Source organism: Ochotona princeps, chromosome 9 (assembly GCF_030435755.1).
Source record: "Ochotona princeps isolate mOchPri1 chromosome 9, mOchPri1.hap1, whole genome shotgun sequence".
In the NCBI taxonomy this organism is placed as follows: domain Eukaryota; kingdom Metazoa; phylum Chordata; class Mammalia; order Lagomorpha; family Ochotonidae; genus Ochotona; species Ochotona princeps.
This window is the reverse complement of record NC_080840.1, coordinates 71,212,692-71,235,506: the sequence shown is the minus strand read 5'-3', so window position 1 is coordinate 71,235,506 and position 22,815 is coordinate 71,212,692. Positions and strand designations below refer to the sequence as shown.

The 22,815-nt window shown below is 38.8% G+C and overlaps 1 long non-coding RNA gene across 1 annotated transcript; it reads left to right on the top strand.

Annotated features, from left to right (window-relative positions):
- The first annotated feature begins 305 nt into the window (after positions 1-305).
- LOC131481107 (uncharacterized) lies at positions 306-22,787 on the top strand. Its single transcript, XR_009246041.1, has 3 exons — positions 306-388; positions 20,331-20,555; positions 22,621-22,787. It is a non-coding gene; the product is annotated as an uncharacterized LOC131481107 (long non-coding RNA).
- The last annotated feature ends 28 nt before the right edge of the window (positions 22,788-22,815 follow it).

Genomic DNA, 22,815 nt, shown 5'->3' with positions numbered 1-22,815 from the left:
AAATTCTGTTCATTTTTTTCCCCCAAAACACTTTTTTTTTGTAGCAGCTTTTCCTTGGAACGGTTTTGCTTTCGTGTTTTTCCCTATTGCCTGCCTGGGAAAATTCATTAGTTGCAGAGTACATAATTGTGTTCATCTTTTGCATGTTATGAAAATTCTCAACCTATTTTAGAATTCTACTTGAATCTACCTCATTGGCCAAAGTTGGTAAGAAACAAATCTGTGCTTATTATCACTTATTTTTGTTTCCATTTAGGTGTAACACTTTGTCCTATGATGAGGAATATTCGTAAGTGAAGACTACTGATGGGCTCACACAAGGTGGCTTAGCAATAACCATAAAGAGACCCATCATTTGAATCACATGTGAATGAACTCAGATGGAAAGGTCAGTGGTTTTTTGTCTTGTTTTGCTTTTTCTTTTTGCTAATGTCCCTTTGCCCCCTTCTTTGCTAGATTCTTTTCATTATTTCCTCAAGGCACAATGGTTTGGGACAGCTAGAATTTCTGTAATTGCTCTTCTCTGGTTTCTTTGTTCTTGTAGCTTTCCATGTAATTGCTTTATAACAATGGTTTCCAAACATGGAAGTCCTGATTTACTTGATTATCTAGTAAAAAAAAAAAATGCATAGTTCATGAAGAGCTGACTCGTTAGCAGTGGATGTGTTCTTAGGTCAATTCTGCCCCCAAAATTCTATCTTCAAAGCTGTGTGGTAGGTGTTTGACCTGGTTCATTACACAAAATAATAATTGCCTATTGCTAAGTACATATACAATTGTAATGTTAGCAAGTGTGCTGTAAGCTTTAATGTGGTAACCTAGGGACTTGAATTTGAGGGCCAGTGCTTTAAACTAATTTTCTTTAGCCTTTAATTTTTCTCATAGGAAGGTATCTTCACTAATATGTAAAATTAAGGACGCTAAGCTAATGTTGAATTCATTAGCACATTTGATTTAGAAAAAAGAGGAAAAAATGCTCCAAAATGACATAATGTCACATTTCCCTTTGGCCATCTTATCATGAGAATACTGTCATAATGTGAACGGCCAACATCTGAAGGGGGCTCTGGATAAGAAAATAGAGCTTTGGCTTGTGATGTCACTGTGAAAGGTCGTCTTGGCATCAGTGAACTCCATCAATGACATTCTTCTTGTGTGATATTTTTTAGAATTATATTTTATTTTATTTAAACTTCAGAATTATAAGTAGAGGCAAATACACAAGGAGAAACATAGAGAGGAGAGATCTTCCATCTAGTGTTCACTCCCCAAATGACTACAGTCACTGATGCTGGGCCAGACAGTAGCCAAGAAACAGGAGTTGCTTCTAGGTCTCCCAAGGGAGTGTAGAAACACAAGCACTCGGACCATCCTCTGTTGCTCTTTTAGGCCATCCGCAGGAAGCTGGATTAGAATAGAAACAGCTGGGACTTGAACTGGTGTCCATATGAAACGCTGGTACAGCAAGTGACAGCTTAATCCACAAGCCACAATACTGGGCCCCTGGTTGTATGTTCTCTGTCTCTCTATCTCTATCTCTTTAAGATTTATTTATTTTTATTGGAAAGACAAATGTACAGAGAGAATGAAAGCAGAGACAAATATCTTTCATCTGCTGTTTCAGTCCCCCAAATGACCACAAGTGCTGGAGCTGAGCCGATCCCAAACCAGGAGCCAGGATTTTCTTTTGGGTCTCCCACATGCAGACAGGGTCCCAAAACTCTGGACAATCTTCCGCTGCTTTCCCAGGCCACAAGCAGAGAGTTGGATGGGAAGTGGAACAGCCGAAACATGAACTGGTGCCCATATGGGATTCTGGCATCAGCAAGTTGAGCCAGCCTGACCGACAATCGCACAGCCCTAGCTGTATGATTTTTGAAAGCTGCTGTTTACTTCAGACTCTGCGATGATGATGGCTACTAATGCAGAAAAGTGACTTGGACGAAAGGAGCTTCTACATTTGGAGGTGAAAAAATCAATATCTGATAAACAATGATTTGATTGCTCCACAAAAAGATTGATATTCAATGCTTTGCTTTTCTAAACTATAAAATGTTGATGCTGTCCAGGAGGTATTCTTAGGATTAGAACTCCATTAGTGAGGCAATAACAAAAGACATCTTTTATTCTGACTACATAAAGACAGTGTTAAATATAGAACATTTTCTGCATACATAGAGAAATGGGAATCAAATTAAGAGAATTATTCCATTTGTCCATGTCATATGTGAGGAGAAAGACCCTAAGACAGCAAGGAGAGTCCTATTGAATTCCTGGTCAGTTTTATGCTTTGGTGGAGATGGGTACCTTGGGATGGCTCATCTTAAAGGCTTTCTTCATTAGGAAAGCCCAGATAACTCTGTGTGACTTAGGGTTCCCCAAGCAAACACTTTCCTATTGGAGATAAAAGTCCTGATCAGATAAGTAGATTGTAGGCTATTTCCACAAATTTTAAGATGCAGCTTTCGTTCAAGTTTATTAGTCTTACATAACTTTTTGGAATTGTGATTTTTTCTTCTGTTTCTCTGAGAAAAATTTTCTGAGCCAGCATGAGCAAGGGTTAATCCCTCAATCCGTGGTAACTAACATAAGGTAGCATGCAACTGTCAATGTCTTGATGACAGATGCCTACTCTCGAGCTTTTGATTGACTGGGATGATACTCTGCTGGCTCTGTTTTCAGACCAGAGAGGGTATACCTAAGAAGCCGATGAACTTGACTGGACAATAAGATGCTGGACTCTATGTTTGGTATATGCTTGCAATGGGGGATTCTCAACTGAACTTGAACTGTGGTTATGCAACAAGGTGGAGGAATCCACCATGGTGGGAAGGTTTGGGGAGGGGTGGGGAGAATCCAAGTACCTATGAAACTGTGTCACATAATACAATGTAATTAATGAATTAATAAAAAAAAAAGAAAATCACAAAAATGAAATTCCACGATTTTAAATTACCCAACTTGAAGTACTTTGCTAAGCTAGATCTAGAAAACAAATACATTGTGAAGAATATATATCTGAAGTTTAAAACTAATAATTCACTAATATTTAGAATGTACAAGAATGAGCCAAGAAAAAAATAAACAATGGGCAAAAAATGGACAGAGGATGAATAAGTAATGCATGGAAAGAGGAAACGTAAAAATCCCAATTTCATTTTACAGTATGATTTCTCATTTCTTACCCTAGTATGAGTTAGAAAACCTATCTGCACCATTTTTTAAAATAATATTATGGTACTTCAAAAATTAATGGACAATTGGAATTAAAAGGTAAGTTTATTTTGATAAAATTTTTTAAAAACTCACAAAGGGAATTTTCAAAAACTTGATGTATGATGCTTAAAAACTTTATTGTTCCAGCAAATCTTTAGATTTCATTTCCCATGAACACTTTGAGATACTTCATAAATGAAAATATATGAAATTTTATATCCCGTTAGAGATAGTGTGAACTAAGGTGGCCACTCAGCATTGTGGCAATAGTTACTCAAATTAACTGCATGTACATACTGCTTCTGAGTGGACAGCCAGAAACGTTCTGCATAGATCCACAAGTCAGCACTTGCGAGTGGAAGTGCTATTGAACTGTTATTGTTGATGGGAATTCCAAGTGACGAGATTCTTTTAGGAGATGATGGATAGGTGTTAGGGACTGAACATGTGTGTCCACTCAAAATCTATCTGTGGAAGTCCTAATCTTAGTAGTAAGAGGTAGGGGCTTTAGAGAAGCAAGTATGGCATGGAAATGGAGCCCTTGTTAATGGGATTGGTGTCCTTGTCCAAGAGAACCGTGAAAATGCTTTCATTCTCTTGTTTATGGGGCACAAATATAGTCCATTTTATGTCACTGGAGAAGGCCCTTTAACTGACTGTGATGCCACTGTCACCACCCTGATCTCAAGCTTCCAGCTTTGACAACTATGAGCAATACATATTTAAGCCACTTTATTGTAATAATCCAGATTAACTAAAACTGTGGGCAAGATGTGGTAATTATATATTATGAGTTATTATGTAGCAATTAGGACTGCATGTAACAAATTATAAGTAGATCTTAAAAAGATGCCTGTGAAGAAAAGGGGAATATAACAAATGTATCACAGAATATCAATGCTTTTATTAAAAATATCTGCCACTAATTAGAGCATAATTTATCAAAATGTGTGCAGAGGGCCTGGTGTGGTAGCTTAGTGACTAAAGTCTTCACCTTGCATGTGCCAGGACCCCATATGGGTGCTGGTCTGTATCCTAGCTGCTCCACTTCCCTTCCACCCCCCCTGCTTATGGCCTGGGAAAGCAGCAGAGGATGGCCCAAAGCCTTGAGACCCTGCACCCACGTGGAAGACCCAGAAGAAGCTCCTGGCTCCTGGCTCCTGGCTTGGAATAAACTCAGCTCTGGCAGTTTTGTCCATTTGGGGAGTGAATCTGTGAATGGAAGAACTTTGTCTCTCCTTCTCTCTGTGAATCTGACTTTCCAGTAAAAATAAATAAATTTTATAAAAAAATGTGTGCAGAAAAGGATATATTAAACCCCAATATTCTCCATTTGTTGAAATAGTGGAAGTAGGGGATATGAAGAAAATAATTTTCCTTTTTTTTTACTTATTTTTTTTTATTGGAAAGACAAATTTACAGAGCTAAGGAGAGACAGAGAGAAGGAACTTTTCTTCCTTTGGTTCACTCCCCAAGTGGCTCAACATCCAGAGCTGAAGCCAGAAGCCAGGAGCTTCTTCCAGGTTTCCCAGATGGGTGCAGTGTCCTAAGGTCTTGGGCCATCTTCTACTGTTTACCCAGATCACAAGCAGGGAGCTGGACAGGAAGTGGAGCAGCTGGGACATGAGCTGGCACCCATATGGGATTCTGTTGTGTGCAAGGCAAGGATTTAGCCACTGAGTCATTGTGCTGGGCTCAAAAATAAAATTAAAGAAGTATTTACAAAGATCAGTACCAATAAATAATTATACAGTCAGGAAACGTGATTAACTCAATCCTGTTCACTTAAAAATTAAAACAAAACAACAAAAAAAAAAAAACCCCACAAAACTCATTCATGGCAGGTAGAGGGAAAGGAAAAAATATAAAATAACATACAATTATAATAAAAAAATAAAAATAAAATCCCTACTATCACTGAGGAATAAAGACACTGTATATAACAATTAATTCTCAGTGTGCTAATCTCTCTTACAGAAAGTAAATTGTTGTGTGTTCTGTGTGTTAGTTGTTGCAAGTTAGAGAAAATATGATATTTGTCTTTTTGGGATTGGCTTATTGATTTTCAGGTAGATTCATTTTGTTGCATGTTGTATGAATTAACCTTTTTATGACTGGTAGTATTCATAGTGTATATTTACTACATTTTCTTTTAACAGAAGATTTATTTATTTTTGTTTGAAAGGCAGATTTACAAGGAGAAGGAGAAACAGGGAAAGAATGTAAAAGAAAGATGGAGATCTTTCATCCACTGGTTCACTCCCAAAATGACCGCAATGGTCAGGAGCCATTGAGGCGATGAGTATGGAGACTCTTTCTGGATCTCCTACATGTGTGCAGGGGCCGAAGGACTTGAGCCATGCTCCTCTGCTTTCTCAGGTCATAGGCAGGGAGCTAGATCAAAAGTTGAGAAACCAGGACATAAACTGGTGCCCATTCATGATGCTGGCACCATAGGAGGAGGATTATCTTTATCATGCCACCACTCCAACCTCTGTTTGCCATATTTTCTTTTTCCAGTCATCTTTTGATGGGTATTGGGGTTACACAGCTTACTGTTATAAATTGAGCTTCTATATAAGTCTCTTATATGCTGATTTCATTTCATTTAGATAAGTTCCCAGAAGTGGGATATGTAGGTCATACGGTAGATCTATTTTCAGATCTCTGAGGAATCTGCATAGTGTCTACCACAATGGTTATACTAGTTTACATTCCCACCAACAGTGTATGAGGGTACCTTTTCCTTTTTAAAAATTTATATATATATATATATATATATATATATATATATATATAATAATCTTTTTTAGTTACTTAGGGTACAAAGGGTCAAGGGCTACAGGAAAGTGGGCAATACCATTGTTTTCACACTAATATCATCATTTTCCCCCCTGTATCTGGGGTCAGGGGAGAAAAAAAGGGAGAAGCCCCACTCAGCCTCACTCCCATCCCAGGTTCCCCATGCGAGGCGCACTCCCAGGGTCCTGCTTAAGCTGCTTTGATAGTTCAACAGTTCTAGATTGCTGCCAATCCCGTCATTCGAATTGCTATGAAATCTATTCAGAATCTACTGGCTGACATAGGGCCTTCATGGTTGGGGTTCTGAGGTCAGCAGTTCAGTTGGAGAGATCTCCAAAGAAACTTCATCTGAAGTGATCCCAGACCTGATTCTTGCATGAGTTTGCCAGTACAGGGTCTGGCACAGTTCATCGCCCCAATCAGTTTATGCACATGCTGGCCGTTTCAATTGCTGGGTCAGTTCTGGTTCCAGCCCTGTCTTCCACGTGAACCGATGGGTGTTGTAGTCCATCCTGATCCTGTCCACTTCCCTCCAAATGCTTGCCAGCATTGATTGTGCTTTGATTTTCATATGATACCTAGTCTAATGAAGGTGAGGTGAAACCTCAATGTAGTTTTTTATTTGTATTTCCTGATGCCTTGTGAACTTGAGCTTTTGGTCATTTGAACTTCATCCTTTGAGAAATGCCTGTCTCTTGCTCATTTCTTCATTGCATTCTTTTGTTGTTGTTGTTGTTAAGTTTCTTGAGCTCTTTATGGAGTCTGGACTTAATCTTTTGCAAGTTGCATACTTTGCAAATATTTTCTTCCTCTCTGTAGACTGTGATTTAGTTTATTGATGGTGTCCTTTGCATTTCAAAAGCTTCTTGGCTTGATGTAATGTCATTTGTTTATTTTTGTGTTGATTGAGTGTGCTTTTGGAATCCTTTCCAAGAAGTTTTTGTGTACACCTTTATCTTGTACGATAACACCAACATTTTCCTCTAGTGATCTGCTGATATGAAGTTATCAGATCCTTGATTAATTTAGGTTTGATTTTTGTAGAAGGTGAAAGATAGAGTTGTTTTTCATAGTTCTGCACATGTAGGTCCAATGTCCCCAGTACCATTGGTTGAGGAGACAGTGCTTTCTGAGATTGCTATTCTACTCCATGGATCTGCATGTCCATTTTTATGCCAGTATGAGGATATTTTGTTTAGAACTTCCCTGTAGTACTTCTTGGAGTCTGTGTAGCTGCTGTGTTCCTTTGTCTACCTCTGTGTTCTTCCTTGTCATGGTATCACTATGGTATCCATAGTGTTTCCCTGCAGCATGTTCACACTTTGCCCATTATGTTCATTGACAGGTCAGCTGTTTTTTTCATCCCACCATTCCTAGATAACTGTGGCCACTTTTAAAGTTTTGTTTTATATTTTCAGATGATTTTGCATTTTTAGTGTGTATACTCTCACGTGTATGAACAGGTTCAGTTTTCTTTTTATTTTCCATTGTTCTGGATTTATATGGCTTTTCAACCATTCAATATTCTTCTTCTGTTTTAAAATGTTTTATCCAAATATCATTTCTGTTAATTTTTTCTAATTTTGAAACTCTCATAGTATACATTTTAGAACATATATTTTCTGTCATCTGTGCTTTTTCCCCCCTTTTTTTCCTTTTTTAAATTTATGTCTGGTTGGCTCCAATATTTTTAGTGCTTGGTATATTTCTATGGTCTCCTTCTATAGATTTCCATTCATCTAACTCTGCTTATTTAAGTATCTGCTTTTTATAAATAAAAATGTTTTTTTTTAACTATAGATTTTATTTTTGCTCAGAGAGGTTCACGTTTGCAAGTTCTAAGTGCCTCTGAGGGATTAGCAATCACAGATTAATGTCTGGAATGTGTATAATTTAAACAGAGCTCAATTGTGTAAGAGCTTCTGTGCATTTTATGTTGCTCTAAGGGCACAGACCTTGGAGAATGTAGCCCCAAAGCAGGGAGCCTCACTGGGTCCTCTCTTGCCTCACTGGGTCCTCTTTGGCTCCAAAACATGGTCTACTAGCATGGAGTCTGTGAAGAATAGTGATCAGTACTCTATCGCTTGATAGTACCTCCGTAACCAGCAATCGTTGTTGCAGAAAAGAATCTGATATCTGAGGATTTTAGGGTGTTTCCTTCTCCCTTGATTCTTGGACCAGCAATTTTTCAACATTTTCTTCTATCTGATAGGACAGTGTGGAAAACAACAAAAATTTTCCAAGTTTTGCTTGTTTTCTTCAGGCGTATAATGGGCATAAGAAAGTTAGAATTTTGCCTGTTCTTGCTTTGTCCAGCATACCATTTGTCTAAGAACTTGAATTTCCATCATTTAACAGAACCTGAGCTTGAGATTTAAGATGTTTAATTGGAAAATTAAGTTTTGACATTGCAGAGCTTACATATTGATGTAAATATTGAACTTGCATATTAGAATTGTATGAAATGTCATGAGGTATTGAAGTCTTATAAAAAACTAGAGGCAATAAGGATCTTTCGCAAACATGACTGTAGCTTTCATTAACATTGCTTGAATGTCAAAATCATCTCAGAATATGGGTGAACATTCATAGAATGGAAACTGATGTTCAGAGATTATAAAAGCTTTGACTTGAATTACAGATTTAGTGGCTAAATAGAAACTGGCAGAAATTAGAACTCAAATCTATTTCTGTCGTTAACATTTCATTGCCTCTCTTATTTTGAAGATAAACTTTGAGTGCACTAAATAGATTTCATAAAAAATGCTCTTTTTTTCACTGAAGCCATGACCATTTAACAGTAGTTAAATGGTATTAAACTGAGGCATAGCCACATGGAAGATTAGTCCAGTCTTGGAAAACTGGGTGGTAAAAACAGGCATGGCTTCAAATCTCATTTTTCTATTGATCAGCTATGTTTTCTTCAAAAGTTAATTGGGCAGGCATGGCTCAATGGTCTGGTGGTTACATTCTCACCTTGCATGCTCCTGGGTCCTGTAGGGGCACCAGTCCGTACCCTGGGTGTTCCATTTCCCATCCAGCCCCCGTGCTTGTGGCCTGAGAAAGCAGGAGTGTGGCCCAAAGCCTTGGCAGCCTGCACCTACATGGAAGACCCAGATGACGCTCCGGGATTCTGGGGCTTTGGATTGGTACAGGTCAGGCCTCTGCGGCCACCTGGGGAGTGAACCAATGAACAGAGGGTCTTCCTCTCTATCTGTACTTCTTTCTGTGAATCTGCTTTTTCAGTAGGAATGGATAATTATTTAAAATAAAGAAAAAGAAACACAAGTTAAGTTTCTTGAAAGTCCATCTTTTTAAAAAATTAATATTTAATTGGAAAGGCATTGGTCTATGCAAGGACTTTTTGGATAAGACCATGGAAGCATAGGCAATTAATGAAAAGTGGGATTATATCAAACAAGCAACTTCTGCACAGCAAGGGAAAATATTAAAAAATAAGCAAACAACCAACAGAATGGGATGAAATATTTTAAAATTTTCCAACTATTCATCTGATAAAGAATTAATATTTGTAATACATAAAAGCTTAAGAATTTCAATTATTAAAAAAACCTATTAAGAAATAGACAAAGGGTATCAACTGGTTTATTTATGAAAGGAAGAAATGCAAATGGCCATAGACAAATAAAAAAATTCTCAGGAAGTCAGGGAAATGCAAATCAAGAAAATAAAGAATCATGTCATTTCACTTAGAATGGCTATTGTAATTAAAAAGAAAAACAAGACAGCACTGGCAAGGATGTCCCCTGATAAATTGCTGTTGGGGATACAAATTATTACAACTGTTATTGAAAACCGTATGGGGATTCCTCAGAAAACTAAAAATACAACCACAGTATGACTCCTAGGAAAGTATCCAAGGGAAATTAAATCAGAGTATGAAAGAGGTATCTGAACTGTCACACTCACAGAAGCTCAATGCACAGTGAGTAAGGTAGAGAATCACTCTAAATGCACATCACCTGATGATTGTTAAGGAAAATGTGGTATGTACACATGGTAGAATATTAGCCACAAAAATGGGAGAAATTCTAATGTTTGCTATGAAGTGGATGCTCCTGGGGATCATTATATTAAGTTAAACAAGTCATATCCAAAAGAACAAATATCACATTTCCCCTTAGTCCCTAGTGTTTGAAGTGAAGCTGTACATTTTGCTATATCCCAAGTGATAATAGGTGTATCTGTTGCTATTGGTAGTTTATACGGACAAGATTGCTTATGCGAGTCACTTGAAAATTTTCAAAGATTTATTTATTTATTTATTTGGAAGGTAGATGGGCAGAGAAGAGGAGAGAGAGAGATCCACACTGTTGGTTTAATTACAAAATAGCTACATCACTCTGCACTGGGCCATGCCAAAGTCAAGAACCAAGAGCAGTCACAGGTCTTCTAGCACTCCTACACAGGATGTGGCAGACCCAAGTGGCAGCTCAACCTGCTGCACCTCCTATATACTTCAAACTAAAGAGATGACTCAGTATGGGAGCAGGTTACAATAGAAAGACCAATATGTGATGTAGGAGTAGGGCTTTGAGCCATATAAATATTAACTGCTTTTAGAGCAGACTGGAAATTGAATGGAAACTCACGGTCAATGATTCAAGCATCGGACGTACATCATGAGCTGTAAGAGAATCTTCAGACACTGAAGCTTGGATGAGCTGCCCTGGGCTGTACATTGTCTTGTAAATTGTTATTGGTGTTTTGTCACATAGTATGTGCTAGGCAAGTCATGTGTCATTAATCTAAGAAGGATGTTGGAAACTTGGCATTTAGAACCTACCCTGGGGCCCTACGCGATAGCATAGTGGTTAAAGTCCTTGCCTTGAACGCACCGGGATCCCATATGGGCACCGGTTCTAATCCTGGTGGCCCTGCTTTCCATCCAGCTCCCTGCTTGTGGCCTGGGAAAGCAGTTGAGGACGGCCCAAAGCCTTGGGACCCTACACCCGTGTGGGAGACCCAGGAAAGCCCCTGGCTCCTGGCTCCTGGCTTCGGATTGGCTCAGCACCAGTAAATCTTTAAAAAATAACAAGATAGATATATAACATAAGGTATTATGTGGTCCTAGAAATGTGTTTTTTCTTTATTCAAAAATATAAAATGAAAAATCTTCATTTATTTGAAATTTCACTTTTATAAGTGTTGTTTTTTTCAGACAAGTGTTAGAGGAGATGAATATAAGCGTCATACACTGGATACCAATTGTTACTCAATGATACAAATTAACCATACTTAACTTTATTGTTATAATTAGTGGCAATGATCTTTGGAGGAAATATGTCAAACTGGAATCTGTGTGGTAGCCTGGTGGCCAGTCTTGCATGTGCCGGTATTGATGTGGGCACTGGTTCGTGTCCTGGCTGCTCCACTTCTCTTCTGATTCCCTGCTTGTGAGCTGGGAGCATGGTGGAAGACAGCCTAAAGTTAGGGACCCTGCACCCACAGGGGAGACCTGGAGGAAGTGCCTGGCTCCTGACTTCAGATTGGCTTAGCTCTGCCAATTGCAGCCATTTGAGGAGTGAACCAGTGGACGAAATATCTTTCTCTCTGTATTGCCTTCTCTCTGAATATGCCTTTCTGATAAAATAAACAAACTTTTTTTTAAAGAAATATTTCAAACTGTAGAGCAAGAAGTAATTGAAAACCGTAGTGCTTCTGAGGTGGTGTTTTTGGAAACTGGAAGCAATACAGCAATGAATAAGCCTTACATTATCCAGCTGCAAAATATATTTAGCCAAGTTGATTAACTTTGTGAAGTATAGTGGTCAGAGAACCTAATGTATTAGACTGTTAGGGACTTACTGCTCATGTATGTCCTAAACTCATATATGGAATATCTAATGTGTTGGTCTTGAAGATGTGGACTTTGGGATGTAATTAGATCATCTTGGTGGGGGCACACGTGATTGGTTTAATTCTCTTATAAAAATAAACTCACGGCTAAGCAGTTGAATTTCTCTTAAGGCATATCTGTTTCTGAGAGGTGATGGACAGATTTGGAGCAGGAAAAATGACTAAGCTGATAGTCATTGCCTGCCTCCTTGCTTGAACCTGTGTGAGAAAAAAAGAAAAACCATAAATGAAGCAATTGTGCCCTCCAGGTTTGTGCAGTGTGAGGGAGACTCAATAGTGCTGATCCAATTTCTCAGAAAGCATGCTCTTCAATATCTCAGAATGAAGACTAGTAGAAAGATCCTTGATGCTGCCACATAGCTTAGGCCATTCACTTGATTTCCTTTTGGTTTACCGGCTAGTACCAATACCTTGTGCATATTGTGTACTCATGATCATCAAGCCTCTGAGTTACCTTCTTGATCTACTTGACCTACTTGAGTCCATGGCAACAACATGGTACAGTAGAATAACTTTGTTATAACTGCCCTTCCACGTTTAAATCCAGTTGGGGATAAAAGAGACACAACAAAAATAAACTAAGGTTGTTCAACAGAGATTCTGTGTTGAGGACACAGAATGTGAGTTACAGTCCTCTTGGTCCTTGAGGCCATGCCCTCTACAGCCTGGTCTTGTGACTTCATCTTCACCTTTATCTTTAGAAAAATTACAAAGGTGAATAAAAGGTGTTTTGTTGTGAACCTTGGGGAGATTATATATATCAACAATGTCTGATATGCAGGATTAGTGGTTCAGTTGAACCCTAAGTACTGATTAGGAACTTCTCATTAACATTCTTCTGCCTGTCCTAGGGATCTTCCTTGGGTTTGTAAGTGTTCTGGGTACTGGGCTTGGGGAAGTTGTAGGAGCCATGTAAAGTTATCATTCCTGGTGGACAATCAAGGGATAATCGATTGCCCCACCTGAACCATACCTGACTTTGGGCTAGGACCTTTCCTTCTCCTTAGGCTCTTGTGGTTCCCAACTGATCCCCAAAGGCTGTTTTATTCTCCCAGTAGATTCCAGTTTGTTTTTCCATGAACTCTGCCAACCTCTAAAACTCTACTTTTATTTGCCTTTGATGTTATATTGGGACTCTTAATTGACTGGGATGATATTCTACCAGCTCTAACTTCGGACCAGAAATGGTCTCCCCAAGAAACTGTTCAACCCATCTGGACAATAAGTAGCTGGACTCCATGCTTGGTATATGTTTGCAAGGAAAGAATCTTGGTTGAATTTGAACTGTAATACTGCATCAAGGTGGAGGAATCCACCAGGGGGGAGTGGAGGGGGAGGGGTGGCGGGATTCCCAGAGCCTATGAAACTGTCACCTAATGCAAAATAATTAATAAAAAAAAGAGTCTGTTGGTTCATTAAACTTGGTAATATTTAATATGAAGCACCAATAACTACAAAAAAGGACTTCATTTACTTGAAGTCAAGAACAACTGAGGTTTCAGGCTTTTAGGAGGTTTGGGGAAATATATTTGTCTATTCTGACTTTTTAATGCAGCACAGAAAAGAAAATTGAGCAAAAATAGTTGCTTCTACAATGAAGGAGGTTGAATGTTTGTGGAGTGCTTTGGAGACTGAAAAGTGATCCAAAACTGTAAAGGATTGTTAAGAACCATTTCCCTGCCCCACTCAACACCCTCTAAAAAACACTTATTCTTACTGAATTAATTCTGTACTTACTGAATTAATTCACTTAATTCTTACTGAATTACTTTGACTTGGTGATATTTTTCTTTAGCCATACGAATCATTCTATTGCGTTAAGTTGGCAACATACACATATATCCCTTGCCCTTGTAGCTAAGAGTCCCTACTAATCATGTGTGATTCTACAGATGAGCATATTGGTTATAAGATATCCAGCATAGAGCAATAATTAATGATACACCAGAATTTTATATATGTTAGGACTTTATATATCTCATGATTATATATGGAGAATGTATGTATCTCATATTTACACATGAAGAACTATATCATTACAATAATAATAGTGAACCATATCCATTAAATATGTCATTGTATTTTGAGTGAAAACAAAATGCTATCTTTAAAAGGAAGATTTTAAGTTAAAAAGAAATTGAAAACAAATATCCTTTTTCCCCACAGATCTTAAAGATGGAATACTCAAATGTAAAATAAAATAAATATTTATGAGCCATGATTCATCTCTCTGATTTGATATGAAACTGATATGTTTCTATGGTAACAGTAAAACTACCATCTAGGAATGAGCACTTTTGCGAGTGTGTTTTTGAGTGTGTGTCTGTTTTCATAAATATATAATTTTGGAAGCACAGAATATTATGAATATGAAAGAAACTGAAGTGAGCTGACTGAAAGTGCAATTGTTGGAAACAAATCTAATAAAACAAAAGAAAAAAAGTGTTAGAGGATAAATGAAGGAATCATTTAAGATGATTAGGAAAACTTGGGAAGATTTAGTTCAGAGATAGAATCCTTTAGCACAAAAAAAGCTGGGGCAGGTCTGAGGCAGAGTGGGAAGGCACAAGGATTGTGGGTGAAATTGCTCAAGCCCACAGAGCTATGAACCGAGATCAGCTCTGATCCATGATGTCACGAGCATTTCAGGGTCTCAAGGTTACTGATTTAGGTCAGCAAAAAAGTAGCCAACTAGATCTGGATAGTGGGGGTGGGCCATCCAGATTCTGGGTAGCAGTTAAAGACAGAAGTCCTCGTTCTGTCCTCTGAGTTTTGGAGGTGTTGCTAGGCAAGGCTGGGTGTGGCCGGGTAAGACATGGTTGGGTGGGAAGTGCTTTGCAGCCCCTTCAGGGTGGAGTTCAGGAAAGACCTTGCAAGCAGGACTTTCAGTGCTGGATGAAGACTGCAGTCACGTGGGAGAGCAAGGCTGAGTTTGTGTTCTGCACACCTCCTCACTGTCAACACCCTTGGTTTGGAAGGATTCCCCAAATCTTTTCGTTAGGTGAATTCTCCACTGGAGGCATAATTAAAAAGGAATTCAAAAAGATGATTCATGCTTTCTGGGGAACTTAAAACTTTGCCCCTTGATGATATTCTTACTATTGATGGCCCTAAAAAGTCTGCAGGTCTATAGTACCCGACTGTAGTACCCTGTTTTCCTTCCTTTCCATCATTATCAAAGTAGAACTGGTGTCACAAAAGTTGGATAATTTTACGCATTTTTTTGCTTCTTAAAACAAAACAAAACAAAACAGAAAATTGAATAAAGATGATTTTTCCCATTTAATGGTCTTTTATTAAACAAATATAAATTCTATTAAATTATGACTGCTATATTACATATAAATACTATTGGAAAAGTTATGGTAAAATATACAGGAATTTACTCATATGCTTTCATATAATTATTATTATTTTAATAACTTCTGCACCTTTATTCTCCGTTGTTCTTGGTGTTTCCACTCTCAGTTATTTGTAGATACATTTCTGAAAGACAAACCATCCAAGCCCCAGGGGTGGTTAGGAAGAGTATTAATCTAATTCTGCAGAATGAGGAAGGAAGGAGATCTGCTCGTTTAGTACAGTTTTCAAACAGTTCCATGTTCTGTACCATGCTGTGACTCATCCATAGGCTTCATGTCTCAAATCTTTCTGGTAGCACACAGAAAAAACAAAAACAAAACCAAAAAAACTTGAGTTCAACACTGTACCCAGATGTCAAGGACCTCCCCACTATTTTCTTTCACAAGTTAACACATGTTGATATTTTAACTTGCTCTTGTTATTTTCCTTTGTTCTTAGTATTTATAATTTTTAAAAATTTTCTTTTATTTTTTATTAGAAAAGCAGAATTGCAGAGAGGGAAGGAGAGACAGAAAGAGAGTGAGAGAGATATTCCATGTGCTGATTGATTCCCTAAAAGGCCACCATGGCTGGAGCTGGCTGGTCTTAGCCTGGGATCCATGAGTTTCCTTTGGGTCTCCCACATAGGTTCACAGGCTTAAGGACTTGACCCATTCTCCGCTGCTTTCCCAGGCTATCAGCAGGGAGCAGGATTGGAAGTGAAGCAGCTGGTACAGGAACCAGTACCCATAGGGATGCCAGCGCTGCAGGAACATGCTTAGCCTGCTACTCTGCTATGCTAGCTGCAGGATTTATAACACTATAAAATACTGCTGCTTTAATATCATCTTCATTAGGAGCAGAGAGGAGCTCAATTTACCTTGTGTGACTAAATGTCTAAACTGATGTACCACATACTATACTATGGCTTCATAAATGCAAAACAGGAGAAATATGTAAGAGACTATATGCTGTATCTCTTGTGTATGAAATTTAGATTTTTTTCATCAGGTAACATTTATCTCTCAGGTTTTCCACTACCAATCTTTTATTAGTTATACTCTTTAGCCAATGTTTTTCATCAACTGGAGAAAATTAGGGACCTGGTCAAATTTTTCTTTTGAACTCTGTAGCCCTGTGCATCCAACTGCCTTCCAGGCTTTTCCACCTGGAAGTCCCACTGACAACTCAAAGTACTCCAGCTTGCTGCATCTACATCCAGTCTGGCTCCCAGGCTGCATCTCTTCTCTTGTTTTGTTTGCTATCTGAACAAATCATACTACTGTGCGTCTAGTTTTGAGAGTCAGGCAATTGGCACTTACCCTTGTCTCCTCTCTGTCAGTTGCTATACCCCCTTCACTTAATCCTCCTTGGGCTCAGGCAATCTGTAATTCTTGCTATCCATTTACCGCCCCAGTATTGCTCAGTTCATTTTCCTATTCTCTCTGCTGTTACATTTTCAACCCTCTCCAATTCCTAATTTCCAATATCAATTTCCTCTTTTTCATAATATTTAGATGTTTCCCATTTGATTAATTTTTGCACAATGGAGCCAGAGTGAACTTTCTAAGATAAAAGTTTGACTTTTTGTTTGGAATTCTATAGTTCTACAGTGTTCTCAGAATAAAATTCAAATTCCACTTGTGACCAAGTGTCCCACCTAACCTTTTAACATTTTTCCTTGTGACTATCTGTGCTATAGCCCTTTAATATTTCTTGGTTGTGCCATATACTCTTTCATCTTTCAAAATGAACATGCATATTTTCCTCTTTCTTCCTGGAACATTGTCTGTCTTTTCTGTAGCTTCCATCACAACTCAGGTGGTGGTTGCGCTAATTCCTACTAAATCTTCAAGATGAAGTTTAGTGGTCCTGGTCTCTGGGATAATTTCCCTGAACCTCCCACATGTGGGGCTTAGTATTTCTGCCATGTGCTTTTGTTAATTCTCTGCTTACTAATGTAATGTTTATTATCTTGTATCAGGTCTCTTCTATTATAGTTTTTTATGTACTACATTTGATCTCAGCCAAAAGGCTGAGAAGCGATTAGTTATTTATGTAAAAGACTTATCTTCATTTATGTATTTATTTATGTATTTACTCATGTTAGCTAAGATAGGGCAAGCAAATGAGAGAAAGAGTACACTTCCGTCAGCTGGTTTATTCTCAACATGCCTTAGATAGACAGTTGTCTGAGATCCATGTAGGGAGTTGGTAGCTCAATTTAGGACTTCAGTCTGTATGGCAAGGACGTAATAACTTGGGCCATCACCACTGACTCCCAGGGTGCACATTAGCTGGAAGCTGGAGTCAGGAGCCAGAGCTAGGGGTGGAACTCTGGCAGCTCTGTTGGTGGACACAGGCTTCTCACCTGGTAAGCCCAGTGTTTGCTCTCTGTAAATTCTTTGAGGGTAGGGATAGGGTTTTTTTATTTTTTTTCTTTCTGTTTGTCTCTTGTATCACTACCAGAGTTTCTGATGTTTGTTAAATAGACTTACAAAATGACATAATACCTGGTTCGGTAACATGCTCTGGTACTTACTTCACTCTTTCCTTCCTGTTTTCCTACCCCTGTGCTTTCCTTCAGTGTTCAAACTGCTGTATTATTCTTCAGTTTTGATTTGCTTTCTAGCCTTGTACCTTATTCTCTGTATCTGGGTTCTTTGTCACACCTCGGAATCAGCTAGTGTACTTCATGTCAGTTCTGTTGTACTTTAAAGTAAAGCTTTAAAGAGTTCATGGAGCGTATGCGTTTTCACAGGCTTTTGAAGTACCCTTACACACTCATTAATCACAGTATTTATTGAACATCTATTGACGTTGGATCTAGTGCCTATTCTGGAGATAAAGCATAACCAAGATTGACTTATTTTGTATTTTTTTCAGAGGTAATACTTGAGATGGAAAATATGGAGACAGATAACTTGTCTCTAGTTTTATACATTCACAGAAAGAATTATGTCTCTGGAACTGTACTTAATGTTGTAAACTGAAGGCCATTTTCCTTACCTGGACCTGGCTTAGACAATGTGATTTTGGATTTTGAACTGATTTTACGTTAGGAGGCAAAAATAGGATATTTTAATAGGGATGTTGTAGGGGACTGAATGTGTTTTGCAAGTGAGAATGGTATGAATCATTGGGAGTCAGATGGTGAACTGGGCAGGACAGCTTCATTTGGCCCTGTTAGTTACTTCTGATGTTCATACTCTTATGCAAGTATACTCCACTGCACTCAGATGTCAGTGGACCTGTGACTTTTTTCAGACCAACAGACTATGGAAGAGCTGATGTAATTCTACTCTTGTTATTTTATGTTATGTAAAACCTTACCTTGCTAGCAGATTTAGTATAGAGATGTTCCCTGTTGCTGCTCATGTTAGGATGCACACATGGTAAGAAAGTGAGGACAGTTTCTAGGTGACACTCAGCAAGAGCTGGTGCCCTTGGTCTTTGAGTTTCAAGGAAATGAATTCTTCCCACAACTGAAGTAAACTTGAACACATGAGCTCATCTCTAGTGAGGTCTCATGGTATGACCCCAGGTACTGGCTGACAGCCTTAATTGCAGAAACTGGGACTAAGTCCACATGAATTCCTGACCTACAGCCACTACAAAATAATGAATGTGTGTTAGGTTGCTGGATTTGCTATACAGCAATTGAAAATTAGTACAAGAACCGTATAACAAGCAAGCAAATAGACATACATTCGCACAAAGTTAAAAGATATTAAAATATACAAATAGGATAGTGTTATAAAAATAAGCCCGAAACAGAGGTTACTATATAGGAACAATCAAGACAGTCCCTCTTGTGATATTCTATTGACAGAAGTCTAAATAAATAAATAAATAAATAGGGCCTGGCGGCGTGGTCTAGCAGCTAAAGTCCTCGCCTTGAACGCCCCGGGATCCCATATGGGCGCCGGTTCTAATCCCGGCAGCTCCACTTCCCATCCAGCTCCCTGCTTGTGGCCTGGGAAAGCAGTTGAGGACGGCCCAATGCTTTGGGACCCTGCATCCGTGTGGGAGACCCGGAAGAGGTTCCTGGTTCCCGGCATCGGATTGGCGTGCACCGGCTGTTGCGGCTCACTTGGGGAGTGAATCACAGGACAGAAGATCTTCCTCTCTGTCTCTCCTCTCTGTATATCTGACTTTGTAATCAAATAAATAAATCTTAAATAAACAAATACATACATACATACATAAATTCATAAATATGTAAATAAGAAGCTCACAATCATGAATTGGAGTAGGAAGTACAAGGACATTTTGGCAGAGAGAATATTTGATTGAGATAGGGAACAGCTTGACATGTTGGAGGAACAGAAACAAGGCATTTTGTATGCATGAAGGAAAATGGTGGGGCCAGTAGGTGGAGTTTTGAGCCAAATGATAGAGAATTTTCATCTCATCTATAATACCTAGGGAAGTCTTTGAAGGATTCTTGGCAAGGAAGTGACAAGATTTACCCTCTAGCTATTCTGTGAAGAATGGCTTCCTGTTGGGGAGTAGTATAAGGTTTGAACAAAAGAGACATGCGTATTCATGTAGGATACTACTGCAGATGAGAAATGCTCATGACCTGGATGGGAGTGGACCTGATTGTGTCTGGGAGAACAGGCTTGTCATCAGGAGGAAGAAGACCCTTCCTGGCTGATCTCCTGGTTATCTGTCTTTGGCTCTCAGTTCTTCTAGTGAGTTTCATTTTCTGTGTACTTAATTTCTGCACATTTCTTAATACTAATTCTCCTAGAAGTGGAAGAGATCTTTCAGAATGTGCTTGCCAACATTTTTGTCCACAGTATCCTTTACCTGTGTCCTCCCTCTGTGCACTCTCAAGTTCCTGAAGACCTGCTATCCCTGTCTTTTCATTTGAGTCTCAAACTGTGGTTAAAAAAAAAAAAAAAGGAAAAAGACACCAGATGAACGAAACAAGGGGAAAAGTCCTCTTGTGACACATTATTTTACTGAAATTCAATATTCAAATGATTTTTTTTTCTGGAATTGTCAGTTTTGCTGATATTCTGACCCCTTTTTCTTGTGACGCATTTTGAACATCTGTATTCGCTATGTTCAATAAAAAGCAGAAGAGAGAACAGCTCCTGTGCCAAAACAAGGATGGGAAGAGCCCTGTAATTGACTACATTTACATTCCTTGAGAGAACACATTTGCAATTGAGCCTGGCCTGTAGAACATGAAGAATGAAAAGAATAAACAACTCACTGATGCACAGCTTCAAAGACTATTTTTGTTTCCCATTTTGTTGAGGACATTTCAGAGCTTCTGAAGAATGAATATAAACCAGCATGGGGTGAGTATCCTTGCAAATCAGATAATGGCATTTCTTTAAGTCCAAAAACACATTATTAACAGTATCTTTATATTGTTTAATTTTGTTTGAAATATTACTAAAGATTCCTCTACTTTTGTGTTTTATATTAAATTTGACAACTAACAGTACTTAGCTAGGATGAAGTAGGAATTGTGTTGTGGCTTTCTGGGAGCACTTGTACAGGATCCTTCAAATCCTTTAGTCACAGTATTCGAGGCTCTGCCCAATAGCTTCAGCCTAATTTGCTAGGCCCTTCAGCATCTATTCTCTCTCTCTTTTAAGGTTTATTTATTTTTATTGGAAAGTCAGATATACAGAAAAGAAGAGAGACAGAGAGAAGATCTTCTTTTCAACAATTCACTCCTCAACTAGCCACAATGACGGAGCTGAGCCAATCCGAAGCCAGGAGCCAGGAGCCAGGAGCCACGAGCCAGGAGCCAGGAACCAGGAGCTTCTTCCAGGTCTCCCATGTGGGTGCAGGGTCCCAAGACTTTGGGCCATCCTTGACTGCTTTCAAGAGGCCACAGGCAGGGAGTCAGATGGGAGGTGAGGCCACTGAGACACGAACAGGCATCCATATGGGATCCTGGCGATTTCAAGGGAGAACTTGAGCCATTAGGCTACCATGCTGGGCCCAGCATCTATACTTTTGCCTGGTCTCTGGAATCTACTAATGCTGTAATACTCATTACTTCTCACCTAGCATTTTGTTTAAAATGCAGATTGTGATTCAGAATATCTAGAGAAAAGTCAGACTCTGCTTTGCTAACTACCCTCTAGCTGGGTTGATACTACTGGTTTAGTAAGGACAAGTCTAATTTTGGTTCTGACAGTACTCTACAATACCTTCTCCATCTTCATGGGATGACCCTTCCCACCAAATCTGATCTCTTTCTATAAACAGTCTCTTTCTCCTTGAAACAGTGAGGATAACTTACTATCCCAGTGGTCTTCCCATGTACTTAAGATAAAAATACAAAGTCTTTCCTAGGCTTATTAGGGATACTGTATTAATCAGGCTTGTTCGTAATGATAGTGAAAATACCTGAGGCTAACTACCTTATAAAGAAAACAGGTTTATTATGGCTCATGTTCCTGGATGTGCAGGGTGGAGAGGCCACATCTCAGGACACCTTCTTGCTAGTAGTGTCCAAAGGGTGGGAGGAGGAAGTGCATGTGCCTATGTCTCTCTAACCCTCTTTTATGGTCACCAGGAGTCAATCATGGGGTTCTACTGTAATGATGAATCCAATCTTAACCACTCCTCCAAAGGCTTCACAGTTGAATTAAGTGTCCTCCCTCTTAATGCTTTACAATGGGGATTCAATTTCAACATAGGAAACCTGGGGCAACACTCAGATCATAGCCAAACCTTGGCAGTTGCTTCTCCAACAGCTGTTATATCACTTTTCTCAAGCTCACTCTATCACTATGGGCCACTTTTAGTTCCTATGTGAAACACATGCTTCAGTCTTTAAGAATTTAAAAAAAGTGCGCTTCTCATTCGGCTGTGGTATGACCAGAGTAGGTAAATTGCTCAAAACTTTTGAAGTATCAGATTAGCTATAGAGGAAGTTGTTGCTGCCCATTGGCTTCAAAAGGCAAGAGGAGATAACATTTTATGGGAACTGGGAGAGAACTTGTTGCCATAGTAGTGTTTTTCTATAATGATGACTATGATCATTAAACATAAGCAGTAGAGTGGGAAACTAGGGAGCAGCAATGTCCAGCCAATATTTTCAGTGGTATATTTCAATTTTCTTTCAGGCCATAAACATCCATATATATGGCAGAAAGCACAGTGGAAGACACATCATGGATTTGGTGGTTGAGATGAGGGACCACAGAAAAAAACCATCTCACAGATCTGTTCCTCTAACTTGTGAATGCTTCCCCACAATGCCTAGTTTATCTGATCGGCGTCATCTGCGTTAACCCTCATTCTGAAAGACTCAGCAGAAGTAGAAGTCACAAAACTGAATTTACAACTGTTGCAATGATGAGGAGATTCTAAGAACCCCTTTTTACTGGCATATTTTTGTAGGCAGAAGAAATACGTATGTGGATATTAGAAAACATTGAGACCAACTAGTACAGAAATAGCCTAGAGGATATTAATGAAAATCAGGAAGAACAAAGTACTATTACGAAGAGAGTTTCAAACCTTTGAATATTTTAGATGGCATGATCAAGAAATTTCTAGAAGGTAAAGTGGGAACTTCTTGATTGCTGTGGTTTG